Genomic DNA, 16,557 nt, shown 5'->3' on the forward strand with positions numbered 1-16,557 from the left:
TGGTGAAAGACTGTTTCAGGCCAGGGATGCCAGCTGGATGTCCAAAGACAATAACAGATCTAATAGCAGGCCTACTCTGAGAGCCTCATCTGCATCTAGTACATCTACATCTAGGAAGGGATGAACACTATCTTCTTGGACACCCTTTTGCTTGGATTGAGGTTCAGTTAATTAGCTTTCATCCAGCCTGTTCCCCACTGCAGATTCAGCCAGTGTGTTTAAAAAAATAGAAATAGTTACCTCCTGCAATTTTGTTCATGTAGCTCATCTAAAATGAGACATCAGAATGTGGAATTTTCTGGTGTCCTCCTCCTCCTCCTCCTCCTCCTCCTCCTCCTCCTCTTCTTCTTCTTCTCACTCATAACCAAGTAAGATTGTCTTCCAAAAACACGGTTTTAACAGTGAGTCCGCAAGCGATTTTGGAGGCCAATTCTAGATCCACATGTCCTTCCACAGTGGGGACATAGGTTTTTGGGCAGGAGTTGGTCATGGTGAAAATTTGCCAAACGTGCCTTCCTCTTAGCACACTTCTCCCTTTTGTCCTGAGTTTGAGTGTCTTCAAAACCTATGACACCTTTGCTAAAGGCTGTTCTCCAATTGGAGCACTCGCAGGCCAGTGTTTCCCAGTTGTCTGTGTTTATACTACTTTTTTAAGATTTGCCTTCCGAGAGTCTTTGAACCTCTTTTGTTGACCACCAGCATTCCATTTTAAAGTTCGGAATAGAGCATGCAAACTTGGCTCACTTTATCTTGTGAACAGCCCTGAGATCTTTTGATGAAGGGCAGTAGTATATAAACCTAATTCATGAATATTAAAAATAAAGGAGATTTAAAAGGAGATTAGACACATGGATGGAGGAAAAGGCTACCTGTGGCTATTAATATGGCAATACCAGTTTCTGGAAAATACTAGTGGGAGAGTGCTATTGCGCTCATGATCTGTTTGTGGGCTTCCCATAGACAGAATGCTAGACTAGACCAGATTTGGTTCAATCTAGCAGGGCTTGTCTTATGTTCTTACAAGATTTTATCACTGTTATGGATCCTGGTGCACCTCTGGGTCAAGCCTCCATTTCTAGTAAATGTAAATTGGGTGGAATCTTTCAGGAAACACAATTCAGATTGCCTTGGTTATCAGGAATATTGGTGTCTGTCACTTTACAGCCAGGCTGTTTGTAACAGGACCCAAAATTAATTCCTTGTGATAGAGATACTCAAAGCACTTTTGAAACAGACTAATTCAAACCAGCAGTTTCCATATTTATTTATTCATGTATTTTATTTATTCAGAATATTCATAAGCTGCACTTTCAGAACAGTAGAACAAGTTTATTTACAACATGAAAACTGTATACTACCACAAAAATTGATTTGTTTTTGAATTTTTACCATGTTCCAAAGGCCTGTAAGTTGGTGAAAGATGTCTTAAAGAAAGCAGGGCTGATTTCTGCTGCACTTCCTCTCTGGCAGAGAATTCCACAAGACAGGGCTCACTACACTAAAGGCTCTTTCCTAGTTAGAGACTGACTAAACCTGGAGTGTGTGGGAGACCACCAAAACATCCCATTCTTGGGAACCTCATCTGACAGCTAGAGACCAAAGCATACATGCATGAAGCCAGCAATGTCATCAATAACCTGTTATCAGCCAGGGGCCTAAAGAGGAATAGCTCATTTCAAAGCTCACGCAAATGTAATTACAGACTGCTATGGCAATGGAAGCAATTTCCTCAGAATAATAAGCATATAATCGTCAGTGTAGCTGATGTCATCTTCCAGGTTCTTCTTCTGCTGACCCAAAAAAGGAGAGGGAAAGAAACCAGCTGGGGGATGGATCCCCAAAATATCAGATGGACAAACACAACACCTGCTGCCTCACTCCATATCTGTGGCTGCCAATGGAGTGCCGTTCGTATGTTGTTTGACTGCAACTCCCATAACCCGTATCCTAAGTTCACTAGGTTCTGATTCAAGTGTTTTGAAACATAGTGGGATTCTGATACAGTACTGAATGTGAATATTATGGCTTTCCTCATGATACAGAGACCCTTATCCTTCATCCTGCTCTGTCAGTTAGCTGGGTGCAGCCTCCTGCTCTGGAGCGTAGGACTCAAACCAATGACTTCAAGTCACAAGAAGGGGATTCTGGCTAAACATCAGGGAAAACTTTCTCCCAGTAAGAGCTGTTCAACAGTGGAACAGTCTCCCTCGGGAGGTTGTGGACTCCCCTTCCTTGGGGTTTTTAAGCAGAGGTTGGATAGCCATCCTGTCATGGATGCTTAAGCTGAGATTCCTGCATTGCAAGGGGTTGGACCCCTTGGGGTCCTTTCCAACTCTACAATTCTATGATGCTATGATATATCTTCCTAACAGAAAGAGCAGAATTCTGCTTCATAAGGTAACTGCTTTGCACCATAATGGCGGAAGCCTGGTCCTAGCAACGAAAAGCAGATTGAAAATGCGGTACAGTGGCACCTTGGTTCTCAAACGCCTTGGCACTCAAACAACATGGAACCCAAACCCGGAAGTAAGTGCGAACAATTTTCAGAAGCTGAACGTGCTCCGTTTTGAGTGTTATGCTTCCAATTTGAGTGCCACACTTCCGTTTTGAGGTCTGTCTGGTTTCGCTATTTATTTTGCGTTTTTGTTTCTGCAGCTCTTTTTTGTTTTGTTTTTGTGGCTGTGTGGAACCCAGTTCAGCTATTGATTGATTGTGTGACTGCAGAACATTGTTTATTGCTTTCATTTAATGGTCTCGTTAGATAGTAAAATCATGTTAAATTGCTGTTTTAGGAGTTGTTTTTAAAAGTCTGGAATGGATTAATCCATTTTGCATTACTTTCTATGGGAAAGCGTGTCTTGGTTTTGGAACGCTTTGGCTTGGAATGGATTTCCGGAATGGATTAAGTTTGAGACCCAAGGTACCATTGTAATTGGTAATGAAGCCTTTTTCCGATGTGAGCATGCCTTTCTTAATATTTACATCTGAGGAGGCTGGCAGATAGATAGCTCTAGTATGTACAGTGAGTGGATTGCTGTTCGTATGTTGTTTGACTGCAACTCCCATAATCCGTATCCTAAATTCACTAGGTTCTGATTCAAGTGTTTTGAAACATAGTGGGATTCTGATACAGAAATATACATATTTACTCCTAGGTGGCTTGTCCTCTGCATTCCCCTTTCTCCTGTCATTATCTAGAAAATGAATGGAAGTATGAAGAAGAAAAACTAGCTTAGAAACCCCTTGCGTGTGGATTCTTACAGCCATAATTTAGTAATAGCATCTTAAATGTTTCTGAACTCCGACCTAATCCATAGATCAACAACGGGAGAAACTGGAGCCTTGCAACCATTCAAAAGTAAATATCCAATAGTTTATAATACTTAAGGAATGTGCCATGTCCCAAAAGGGGGAGTATGTATGTGTATCCTTGAGGTAAATTGTTTCAGTCCTGAGTCCAGTAACCTTCACTTATTACTTTTACTTACAAACCTTTTTCCTGCAGATGTAGTTCGAAATGTAAGCTGTAGAATCCCTGGTGGGTTTTGGCTTTTATTAGCAAAAAAGACATGTTCCCTATCAGAAAATCCTACACCTTAGAGAACATGATGCAGATTGATGACAGCAAGTTCTGAAGTACCCAGGTGACTCTGACAATACTCCAAGTAAGCAATTTGCTCCTGGTGTTTTTCCAACTCATCAAAAACTCAAACTTGAGCCAGTCTCTAAAATCTTTATCTCCAAAAACTCTACAGAAGTGAACTTTATTACTTTTATAAATTACAAAGGACATATTCTTTGAATAATACCAGAATATTTACCTGCAAACAAGCAATAGCAGACTGCTGGATATATCCTACTTTTGCTTTCTGCCTGCTCAGATTGAAGAGCTTTCCATCATGGACCACTTATAAACGCCATCTCCAACTGCTCGAAAGATTCTATCAACAGTGTCTCTGAAAATTTTTACACATTACTTGGGAAGACAGGCGAACTAATATCAGTGTACTGGAAGAAGCAAAGATCACCAGTGTTGAAGCAATGATTCTTCAACATCAACTTCGTTGGACTGGTCAAGTTGTGTGGATGCCTGATGATCGTCTTCCAAAGCAACTATTCTATTCTGAACTTTAAAATGGAAAGCGTAATGCTGATGGTCAACAAAAGAGGTTTAAAGACTGTCTCAAGGCAAATCTTAAAAAATATAGTATAAACACTGACAACTGGGAAACACTGGCCTGCGAGCGCTCCAGTTGGACAAAGGTGTCATGGGCTTTGAAGAAACTCGATCTCAGGACGCAAGGGAGAAACGGGCTAAGAGGAAGGCACACTTGGCAAATCCACACCGTGATCAACTCCCGCCTGGAAACCAATGTCCCCACTGTGGAAGGATGTGTGGATCCAGAATTGGCCTCCACAGTCACTTACGGACCCATTGTTAAAACCGTGTTTATGGAAGACAATCTTACTCGGCTACGAGTGATCCCCAAAGAAGAAAAAGAAGAAGATATCCTACTTAACAAAGGGTATGAGGTTTGCTTGTTGGTGCTCTTAATGATGTTGTTTTAGATTTTCACAAAGGGTTAGCCTAAAAATGGATTGATTTATGAAATCAATTCAATTATACACTACATTGTCGATTTTGTTTTCCATTGCCGGTTTTATTTTATTTTCCATTTTAAATATTGCTTTTAATCAGGTCATCCCCTCTCAAGTATGTTTACTACTGAGCAAACCAAACACCACTATTGATTAAGGATAATTTCAGAGGCTCCCCCCCCCCCAGTGAAGAGTATTCTGTGCATAATTTGCCTTTATTTCAAGCCTTTCATTATATTTCCTCATAATATCACCTGCCATGAAGTGTTGTAATAACCTCCATTGTTTTCTTAAAAGAAGCAAGTTGTGTAAGTGCCACCGTGCGCCATCTTTCTTTTTAGCCAATATCCCGTGCTTTTCCGTCACTTGGTTCTTCCCTTATTTTTGACAATATCCTCTTTCCCCCTCCCTTTTAATTTATTTTGTATCCTATTCCACCTAGCTTGTGTAATGTTTTTTTTTGTAAGTGCAGCTCGTAGGTACATAGTTCCAACTTTTTCTATACAAAGTGAGACCAAAAAGGTGAGGTGAAATGAAATGGATGCTATGAACACAGCCTTTGAGTCCTCTTCTCTTTCCCCTGGCCCCTACCTGGTTGTCTGTTTGGCAATGGCAAGTATTAAACAGAGCAGGACAAGTGAGCTATTTTGGGCTTAGAGGGAATTTTATTGGTGTCTACCAACAGTCCTTAGCTCCAAAGGTCTTCTGAGTTGGCACTTCCCTGACTGTCAACTGCCATAAAGTTCTCCTCATCCCATCCCAACAGCTGTTGTAGGAATCACCCCTGTCTCCTGCCTATATCTTAATATGCTAGAGCTGTTGTGCCAATGAGATTACAGACAGATGCGTTCTGAACCCCTTGTGCAATGTTTTGTGGACTTGTCCTGAATCTAAGAGCCGAAGAATCCCACAAGATGACTCTTCCTTGATTTTGAGGACTGGGTTTTGCTTTTGCTGCAGTGACACACTGTTGATCAGGCTTCCTCAACCTCGGCCCTCCAGATGTTTTGAGACTACAGTTCCCATCATCCCTGACCACTGGTCCTGCTAGCTAGGGATCATGGGAGCTGTAGGCCAAAAGCATCTGGAGGGCCAAGGTTGAGAAAGCCTGCTGTTGATGGCATTGATGTAGCTGTGGCTGATCCAGACGGCTGGGCTGTTTGATTTTGAGTTTCCTTGCTCAAAAGAAAATCCCACTGAATATTTGTAGGATCCATCTCCAGGTAAATATGCTCAGGAACACATGCAAAGTCCTTGTGTCAAAGTCTTTCTGCACAAACACAAGAATTTCCCAGTAGCTGCCTTGCTGAAGGAAGTTTCTCAGCCAGCTCTGCTCACAGGGGGACGAGAGCTAATTAAAATGAGTGTATTAATATGTAAGAAAAATGCAGTATGGGCGAGTCTGAAATTGAACAGTTGCATGATTTCAGCCCCATAGACAGCCCCATTTCAGCCCCATAAGTCCTCTTTGTACAAACAACTTATTATAGGATTTCAACTGAACCACATAACTTCTGAGTCCTGTCTGTTTACAATGCAGTTACACATTTAGAGGACTCGTAGGAATATTTTAATTCAAAAGCAAATTGTAAAGTACTTTCGGTTTGCTGTTGTTCTCTTTGCCATTCTCCAAATATAGACAATTTATTGGTTTAGCATTCTGTGAGCACCAAGTGCTTCCACTTTGAGCAGGCAACATCCAGAATGCCATGGAGAATATTGCCTTGTTGATAGAACAGTGTGAGTTTGGTTTATGTGCCAGGCATGGCTATATGTTCCTGAAGAAAAGCATCATCATTGTAGCTCAGGGTGGGCAGAAAGTCCACAGTGTATTAAAGTCTCTTTTAGATGGCCTTCTTATTTGTATAAGGCCCGTAGCACAAAATAACTGCACCACTAGAGTGCTACAATGCGATGCTGTAATATATACTGCACAGTTGAAAATTAGGTAGGTTCACATTAAAATGTGAATCAGACTGAATTCTGCCCCACCATTTATACTAAATCTGAAGGCAAGTGGGTATAAGATCACAGACTTCGCTTTCTATGGCTTTGGTTATCCTTCAAAATTTGCATCTCTCCAAATTTTGCAATGCAGTCCTCCAACTGTGTGTGTGTGTGTGTGTGTGTGTGTGTGTGTGTGTAGTGAAGTAATATTGAGAATGGGAAAATGAGAAACCGACTAAGGCTGCCATACGTCTGTGTTTTCCTGGAGATATCTGGGAATCAGGCTGCAAAAATGGCGTCCGCGTGGATTTTTGCTGAATCTGCACGATGTTTGGGAAACCCGGACATATGGTTTTGTTTTTGTTTTTTAAATGCTTTAAAAATCCAAAAGAAGCCCCCAAACTACTTTTTGGGGAGAGATGTTCCTTTAAATAGCTAAACAATCTTTGTCCTGATTTTCCTTTTGGTGAATATGGCAACGCTAAATCTGAGAGAAACTCAAATTGTCAAATTTGTCTGTCCCTATGAATAAGCTCCATTAAACTCAATGGAAGTTACATTTGAGTCAAAGTATAGCAAGGACGGGGAACGTTTTTGGCTTCACAGGCCAGATTCTTATCAGGATGCTTTGCCCTGAAACTCTTTATGTGAGCTCTTAACAAATAAAATTACCGTAGCATACTTATTTTCTTCTCAAATGTTGAAAAAACAGAAAACCATGACAGTTTTGTTATAGTAAAACCTATTAAAAATATTTAATGCAACTTAAATCTTTCAAAACTGTCCTTGACCATAAACAGAAGTCTAACTGCCTAGACTTTTTTTTTTTAACTTCATACAGGAAAAGAACTTGCGAGCCAATTTATTATCTAAAGAACATGCAATTTCTTTGCCTTCCAGGAGATGGCAACCAAATTCTAGAAAAATTTCCATTCCAGAGATGTCTTGTAACTTCCACAAGGGTAAAAGTTTGAAGGAAATATGCAAATTCACCATTGAAAAGAAAACTTTTCTTTTTTAATATAAATCTTCAGGTGTCAGAATATTTTACATTAATGATTATCAGCAAGAATGGACAAACAACAGAAAAACGGAATGGCAATGGGGTTATTTTCATTTTCAACTATTAGGAAAAATAACTATGGTATACAGTATCAAGTTTAGATTTTTTATTTTTTAGCTCAGATATGCTTCACTATTTTTTTATCCATTCACTAAAATTATGCTTTGAAAACTGTGGGTCTTTGGTTGAGCCTATGGACTATGAGGCAACAAATAAAACATGGTTGTCATAAAGTAGTTAAAAGTTTTTCAGAGGTGTTTTTTTTTCATGTACCAACCTAAATGGTTTAACTTTGCATTTCAAAATCTGTTTTGCACAATTTGTTTTCCTGTCTTCATACAACCTTAGTCTATATGTAAACTGTCTGAACGTTTCAGTTAACTAGTTTATTAGCAGTGTTGAACAAATCAATGGCTATCCAATAAGGAATATTTGAACATAAGGAAGATTCAGTCCAGATGATTGGCGTATACAATTAACTGATAGATGTTATTACTTTACAACACATTCTGCCAAATATCTGATGGGTGGGAGAGAGTTCAGTGACAGGATAATACAGATGACCAAGTTACTCCCAAGGGATAAAGCTTAGCATTTTGTAGTTTAACCATGTGTTTCTGCTGAGTTTTCAAAAAAGAAAAGAAAAAGGAGTTGTTTTTATTGCAAGCATTTCTGTTCTACACTCACTATAACTGCTACCATGGGGAAGGGAAGGGAAATAGTCCAAATCTTGTTCTAATTGTGTCGACTCTCTATTAGGATGGCTTTTCCCAATTTCTGTGCTCTCTTTAGGTATAAGCCAGGCAGTGCTCTGTAGCCTTGGCAAGCAGAGAGTAATGATGCAACAGGAAGAAGGCTTCAAAGTATTTTCTTAAATACTTTGAAAAAAAAAGTACCACAGGAATATAAAAACACACAGCAAGATCTGAAACAGTTGACAGCAATTCACTGTGGCATTCTCCATTAAGAAAACCTCACCTGCTGTTTTGTAGAGATTGGTTATTAATTATTACTTCATCCGGTACAACCACCTAAAAAACAGTAGGTTTAAGGGGAGAATGACTCAGATTACCCATGGTTTATAGCAGGGAAAGCTAGCTTTTTCTCAGGCTGATGGCCACATTGACCCCTAGGCAATGTAAAAGTGGGTGCGAAGAGAAATGCACTTGTCAAGGCTGTTTTCCAAAAGGCAACACACAGGGATCCCTGGGAAGAGGGACTGGCTGTTAAACCACTCTGGAAACTGCTGCTCTGATGGGAATAGGAGTCTTCTAATAACTCTCAGCACCCTTAACAAACTACACTTCCCCGGATTCTTAGTGGGAAACCATGACGGTTTAAATTGGTACGATACATTTAAAGCAGTATCGTGCAGATGGAGCCTCAGTGTTGATCACACTCAGGTCCTCTGGAACCATTACATATACATGTATACCCAGTATATGATCACTGGGTATTTTTATTTTTTATTATTAAATTTGTGTAGCTCCCTTCATCTGAAGATAACAGGGAGGTTCAAAACATTGTATATTAAGCCCCTAACCACTCACTAGTTGCTTGGTAATACGGCCATTTCATGAAGCTAGCCAAACTTTTAACATTATTTTTAAATGAAGAATGAACCGTGGATCCCTAAAAGCAGTTAGAAAACTTTTCAGGTAAATTTGAAAAAGGAAATAAGAAAACAGAGCAAGTTCTGCACTGTAAGGATACATATGAGCACACAAACACAGCTACCTACTAAAGGTGTGTTACTGTTTCCCTTGAGGCGAACTTGTAGGGCATCAAACAAAAATATGGTGTCTGAGCACAGGTATATCCCAGGACCGCATCTCAAGTGCCATTAAAACAAAATGTATTTCTCTCCTACTATACAAGTTCTGAGCTCAGCTCTGGAATCTGGAAAGACTTTCCCGGGGGGGGGGGGTACCTGGCTACAAATTGCATGTAGAATCTATGAATCTGCACACAGAAGGGAATGGGCAATGTCACCAGCTCTTAGTCACAGTTCATTTCAGTTTAGCCTTCGGGCCACCACTTGGCAGATGCAATATAACCACTCAAAGGAGACTGCTAAATAAATCCTAGAGCCTCTTGACAGCATGCTTCCCAGTCTGAACTCTCAGCCTTCCTTTGTTCCATTATGTTCAATACAATGAGTGCGAAGGAGGCCGTTGTAAAGGACAGCGTGGAGACCACAACAGACCCACCAAGCACAAGTCCAAAAAACAAAACAAAACCCCAGGTAACGGCTGAAGACGACTGCTCTGCGCTCACGTTCGCTCCAGTCAGATCAAATTCCCGAGTGGACATACGAAATGTATCAGATCGTGGCAGTAGCAGGTAATAACAGCAGCAGGACACTGTGTATGAAAGGGAAAGGGGCGGGGGAGTCAATGAATGCCTGGACAATCACCAGCACTGGCCTCTTCTTTATTCATTTTATACTTAGGTTATTCTTAAACTGCCAACTCAGAAGTAAATGTCATGACAGTGTACAGAAATGTTCTCCGCAAGTGACAAAATGTAAATCCAGCGCTGTCCCTGGAAAATAGGGATGCTTGGAGGGTCTGCACAGACACCCAGCATCCCACCCTGGTGAGGGCTTGGGAAGATGCTCCTCTCTGACCCCACTTGAAATTGTTTTCCTGTCAGTTTAGGGCCCTCCCCTGCCCTTCCAGGCTAGATGGAAGTTGACCAGGCAGAGGATCAGAGGCCAAGTCATTTAGGGCTCTTGGCTAGATGGTCTCTCTCAAATGAGAAAGCATCGGGGTTACCTCCCAAAGGGACAGTGTGGTGTAGTGGTTAAAAGCGGTGGACTCGTAATCTGGTGAACCGGGTTCGCTTCCCCGCTCTTTTGTTGTGGGGGAGGAAGGGAAAGGAGATTGTTAGCCGCTTTGAGACTCCTTAAGGGGAGTGAAAGGCGGGATATCAAGTCCAAACTCCTCCTCCTCCTCCTCCTCCTCCTCCTCCTCCTCCTCCTCCTCCTCCTCCTCTCCTTCTTCTTCTTCTTCTTCTTCTTCTTCTTCTTCTTCTTCTTCTTCTTCTTCTTCTTCTTCTTCTTCTATTTGTAGTCATAGCCACAATCTTCAGCACAAAGAAAACGAAGAGTGAACATTGGCCTTAAAAACACAACAGCTCTTTCTTGTGTTCCTTTCTTATTGGGAAACAACATCTATATTTCAAAGGAATTTTCTCTTACATGTGGAGGTGCTTTTTTCTGGCTCCTGAAGTTGTGTCTGGAAGTATTAAGAGAAGATCCTGTTCACAGTTTTTAAAGCAGATTGCTTCACCGTTCACTGTCTTAACCATCAGCTTCCTGGAGCTTCTCTCCCTCCCTCCTTATCTTTCACAAGTTCATCCATTTTCCCACAGAGTGGAAGTGACTGAAATATAGCAGCATAGCTCAGTGCAGGGTGCATTTAGCAATGCCAGCTTGGCTAACAAGTAAACACAAATGGGATGCTCTGCTGCTTTAGGGCTATTCATTAAAGGGTTACTTGATGAAACCTTGCTTCTGGAATGAACTGCTTGTATCAGCATGAAATCCAGGGTTCTAGACAGCAAAATATCAATAGGACAAATAACAGGAAGGGGTATTCTCAAACCCCCCCCCTTAAAAATGAGTGAGGCGTGCACCATTTCATTAATTTATAATACAGTGGTGCTAGGAGGGCTGGTGGCTTTTACATTATAAATACTGACATTTAAACATCTCAGCAGCGTTCTTAAATCACTGTGCTGAGCTGAAAGCCTGCCCTCCCACCCTCAGCCAGATAGAAAATGTATCTACATCCCCCCCCCCCCAACAAAAGCATAACCATATTTTATTGCTGTGAAGCCATGCACTAATAATATAAGCTGGGTTATATATTTGTAACTTTTTTAAAAAAATCATTTAACAGAGAAGGTTGTCTTCTGCATACACAAATTTTCACTTTTCCTTTGGGCTAGTGTGTGTGTGTGTGTGTGTGTGTGTTTGTGTGTGTGTGCGTGTGATTACTCAGCTATGAGTGATCGCCAAAGAGAGAGTGTGTGCAGAAATAGAGAGAGAAAAGAATTATTTGAGTGCATGCAGAAAGATGTTGCTTTACTTAGGACTTTTAAACAGGGCCAGTCCAGGGCCACATGAGCCCCTGGTTTGCGTCCCCACCCTAGCAATGCAGGTGCCCACACCAAGAAGCATTCCTTATGCATACTCAGTCTGATGCTTACCGTTCTTCATTACCTATTGCCAGAAGATTAGAAACCAAAATATCCTGATTTTACATGCTAACTCAGCATTTTATATTTCTTGAAGCAAATAATGTGACACTGCTTTATGCATGGGTTCCCAAGTCATCTCCTGCCTTGGCCCAGGACAGCATTTAACAAGACTGAGACAGCCCTTGCTTCAGCAAGGTGCCTGCCTAATGTGCCCTGAGATCATGCCCTGGGACGCATTCTTTTCTTAACAGGACAAATGCCCCATTTGCCCAATGGGTGGGTCAGCCTCGTTTTCAGAAATGGTTGGTGGAATCTTGAGAAGAAACGTTTGCTTTCCTGGTCCCAAGCTCAAATCTTTGTATGGGGCAGAAATAATGAATTAATTTGTCGTCTTGTTAAGGGTGGTAGGGGATCTTATCTGTCATGCATTGTGTCACAGCTGACAGACCTTTTCTCTCTCTCCATAATTAAAATTGCACGTCGATGACCCATCACCCGTGTGGAGTAAATAAGACACAAGGACACGTGATTTTAGATTAATAGGTAACTAAAGGCCACAACTTTATTGGTTAAAGCGTGTGAGTGGTATTGGCTTAGGCATTGGACGGGAACGCAACACGTGACTCCACCCTCCCGGTGTGGAGACACTTAAAGGTTAACGAACAGTGGGAGGAGCTTGTTGATGCAAATATAACTGGAAGCTTCCCCTGACGTCACCGGGGGTCGTGCCATGGCCCTAACCCAAGTAGGGCATCGGACGGGATCCATGACCACCGGATCCCCTTAACGGGATACCCCTAGGAGGTAGGTGATGGTCTTAACCTGACCTCCAACACACAACACAGATACATCACATATTGAATAATCCAATGCCTAACCGCCACCCAAGCCCAAAGTGTCTCACCGCTAATACCCTCACAGCTGCAACCAATCCCTAATGCTCTTGGTGATATCAGCCAACCATATATCATTTCCTTAATCGGAAAGATGAATGAGATCAGAGAGGTGGACGCCATCCTTACGAAACAGAGCAATGTCATTGAACCTGATGTCAGCATGCTCAAACACGAGGCCATTTTGAAAACATAGCTTGCAAGCCACCACACGGTTAAGGAGTTTCCTGGTTTTGTCAACAGCCACTGTGGAATGACTGCCCCACTAGGAGATAGGACCAGCACAAAGTTGAGTCAGGAAATAGGAGCAAAAGTTCATCTAAGTCCTTCTTGATAAAGTCCTTCTTGATCCGATGAGGGCAGGAATGCAAAGAGAAAAATCTCCCGCCACAGCAGTCATTTAAACGGGGCTGGAATCCACCCCCCCCCATGAGCCCTATTGGCTGGCAGAGGGGTATGATGCGGCAGGGAGGGCCTGGTGCAGGGGGCCAATCATGCCCCCCTGCAGACGCAGGAGGCAGGCCCTGCGCGCAATCCCTCCCCTATGGAAGGGAGGAGAGTCCTTCCCACTTAGTTTGGGTCACTCTCTTACTTTAGCATAGTTTATTTTGATATTGCACAGTATAAGTTTTCTGCTGTTTATCTTCCAGGAAATATTTGAAACACAATCCCACTCAAATGATCGTGAAGCACTCAAATCTAATAATATATTACACATTTGTATGGAAATTATACGTTGGGGGGAAGTGCCATAGATCAGTGGAAGGGCACGCAGAAGGTTCCAAGTTCAGTCTCCTGTGTCTCCACTGAATTTCTTTTGCCCTAAAGAAGCAAAAAAAAAAAAAAAAGGTGAAAAAAGCACCTAGTAATCCCACGAGCCTTTGCAAGCACAATCCCAGGAACCCTTGGACTTCTGAAGCTTGTGAAAAGTTGGAGTTTGAGCCTAGGAGGTTTGGGATTCACTAGAACTCATATGGAAAGAAAACAACCAGAAGACTTTGGAACTGCTGTATTGTACTTTTGAACTGTAGGAACTCAAGGAACAGCACGTAAACAAAAAGAAATCAAGGCAATGCAAGCACTTCTGGAAAGCTTGCCTTCCAAAGAATTGCGTGGTAGGGAATGCTAGCAGTCTAGAAATAGATGTAGGTATTATTAAAAAAATTCACTTCAAGTCCCACTGACCCTTTACGTTCCAAAATTTCTATTAACACAATTGGTTCAAAGCAGTTTTCTTTCAAAGGGTCCAAAATATACAACTTCAGCATTCTGTTCCGTGACTGTGCAACCGTGAGCAAAGTTTTCGACAGCAAGAGTGCCAAATTCCTCCACGGAGAATTTCCCTTTGTAGAACCGACTTGGAGAATTTTTATGCACACTTAAAGATGCGGCGAGTCCTAAATTCCTACTTGAGAGCTACGATTAGCACAGTGTTGCCTTAAAAATCTCTCTTCTTTTCCAAGCCATTGTTTTCAAGAGCTTGCTTTCATGTGCATTACTTTGACATGAGTAGGTGAAATATAGCTGCAGGCAGAGAGAAAGAAAAATCTAGGTATTTTTCACTCCAGCAGAAATTGCCTTTGGTTGCAAAAAGGAAATGAGAATACGACAACACACCCAGCTGATTCTACCAGGGAGAGAACGGCTCTATAGGCGCTTCTCTGTCCTTTGGTATTAAAACTGCTAGACTTATACAAAATGCTACTTTGTTGGCAACTGTTGCTTGTTCTACTGACTTGAACTCATAAAACCACCATTCATAAAGGTATCAGACAGCATTTCATGTGAAAACTAAATTTATTCAAGTTGTCAGAGTGGTGCCAGGCTAAACGCTATGTCACAGCTTAGAGGCATGGAGAACTTCCAGGCCATTGACCTAATGAGGACTGACATGGGTCCCACTTTAGACCACAAGGCCATTTTTCTCAGGCCGCAATCACCTGCCTCACACCTGATATCGTCTGTAATGTCAGGTGAGGGGATGTGGCTGCCAATGCACAACCAGGAGCCTTGAAATGTGCTCTATTGGGCATTGGCAAGGGAGGTTGCTGTCTCCACCAATCAGCTGACTGGCAGTTGAGAGCAAGTCAGTTGGGATGGGCTTTGCAACTGATCCCAGCAGAAAACAGAGCTTGAGGTCGGCTGATAGGCACTGACTCCAAACTCCCTGAAACTGCGCTGTAGAGTTCCCCATGGGGGAATTCAGTAGTGCAGCTGCCCCCTGGAAAGCGGAGCTTGAAGTCAACAGCTATCAGCTAATTGGTATCTGAAGAAGTGTGCATGCACACGAAAGCTCATACCAAAATAAAAACTTAGTTGGTCTTTAAGGTGCTACTGAAGGAATTTTTTTAGCTAATTGGTGGTAGCTCTAAACTCTGCCTGGGCTTGGGTTTTCCTTTGTACTGGGGTTTGCTATGCTGCAAAGAAAAATGAATTGTCCAACACAGCAACTTCAGATGACAGACTGGCCCTGATGAAAGGGCCCACCAACAGATGGGGAATGCAGGGTTCAGCATTTTGGCTGGATCCAGTTCCCCACCCTGGTATATCAGAAGCGACTTGTCTTTCTACATAGCATTCCTGCCACCCCAAAAGTGCCTCAGTTATATGCAGTTTGAAAAGCTCCACAATAGTAGCTCAAAGTTAGATTTAGTATATTGGTCAAATCCCCACCCACATTGTAATGTGGGGCCAGTTTCCCTCTTGAGTGTCATTGCCAGTGTTTTTTGTTTGCTGGGGGTACACATACCCCTAAACATTTTGTGAATCTAAGTTTGGACTCATGGGGGGCAGTATTTCAATATGAGTAGGGAAATGAGAGTACCCCTAAACATTTTTAAGGGGGGAAAGCACTGGTCAGTGCTGATAATGTCATACAGTTTTGTGGCTAGGTGCTGCTGTGATTTTCTTTTTGAATCATTTCTCTGCTTATTTGTAATGTATTCAGAGCCAATAAACAGCATGGCTGCAGTTCCATGACATTTGCTCAAGCTCATCATGCCACATTAAAAAGTTCCATGAAAATCCCACAGAAACAACAAAACACTTTTCTTCAACAGTTTATATTTTTCCCTGACTTGCTATAATATTTTCCTTACTACAGAGCTGAAACAAAACTCTGGCTCCCGTTCTGGAGCTTGAGAGCATAACTCCTAAGGAAGGTTGCAGTGGATTTACACATAAAAATGTGTTCATTAATTATTATTTTTTAAAATAATATTTTTTTAAAAAAAGCTGAGGCCATAAGTAACTTGCATGCTGATTATGTGGAGGAGCTTACTTGAACACCTCATTTTCTGTTAATGCCCCACCCCTCAAAAAAAAGTATTGTCATTGCCATGGAAACTCACATATTTCTTTGGCTTCTGCAGGAATCACACCAAATGCATTCCTTTGAGCTGCCCCCATGGTTCTTTTTGCTCTTCTTATTAAATCAAGTTAAATCTGATGTCCTGTCAAGATAATACATCACAAAATGAGCAATATACAGTAGGTGGCAATTCACTTTTAGGAGAACTTAAAAATAGCTAATAAAATGGATTCACTACCATAACCAAAGGACAGTAAGACTGAGATTCAGCTCCTGAGGTGTACTAATGGATCTTCAACCTGAGAAGTTTGGTGTGTGGATAGATGAAGCATTTCTTCTCCTTCTCCTTCTGGAATTAAGGTTTTCTTGACATACATTATTTCAATGACAAGTTTTTAATTCCTTCTCAGCATATATATGTCATGATCCATGGTGGTGACATAGAGGAGCAGGACCTGAACTCAAATTTATCTCCCGGTAAAGTGAATGGAAATCCTCAAATTACTGGCAGAAGTGGCTTTGGGTTTTGAAATTAGTAA

At 41.7% G+C, this 16,557-nt stretch overlaps 1 long non-coding RNA gene across 1 annotated transcript; it reads right to left on the bottom strand.

Moving 5' to 3' along the window:
- Positions 1-12,344: 12,344 nt before the first annotated feature.
- LOC148684803 (uncharacterized) lies at positions 12,345-16,162 on the bottom strand. Its single transcript, XR_015951689.1, has 2 exons — positions 16,059-16,162; positions 12,345-13,530 (listed from the first exon to the last, which is right to left on the bottom strand). It is a non-coding gene; the product is annotated as an uncharacterized LOC148684803 (long non-coding RNA).
- Between the last annotated feature and the right edge of the window lie 395 nt (positions 16,163-16,557).

This window comes from Zootoca vivipara, chromosome 8, assembly GCF_965207765.1.
Source record: "Zootoca vivipara chromosome 8, rZooViv2.hap1.1, whole genome shotgun sequence".
Classification (NCBI taxonomy): Eukaryota; Metazoa; Chordata; class Lepidosauria; order Squamata; family Lacertidae; genus Zootoca; species Zootoca vivipara.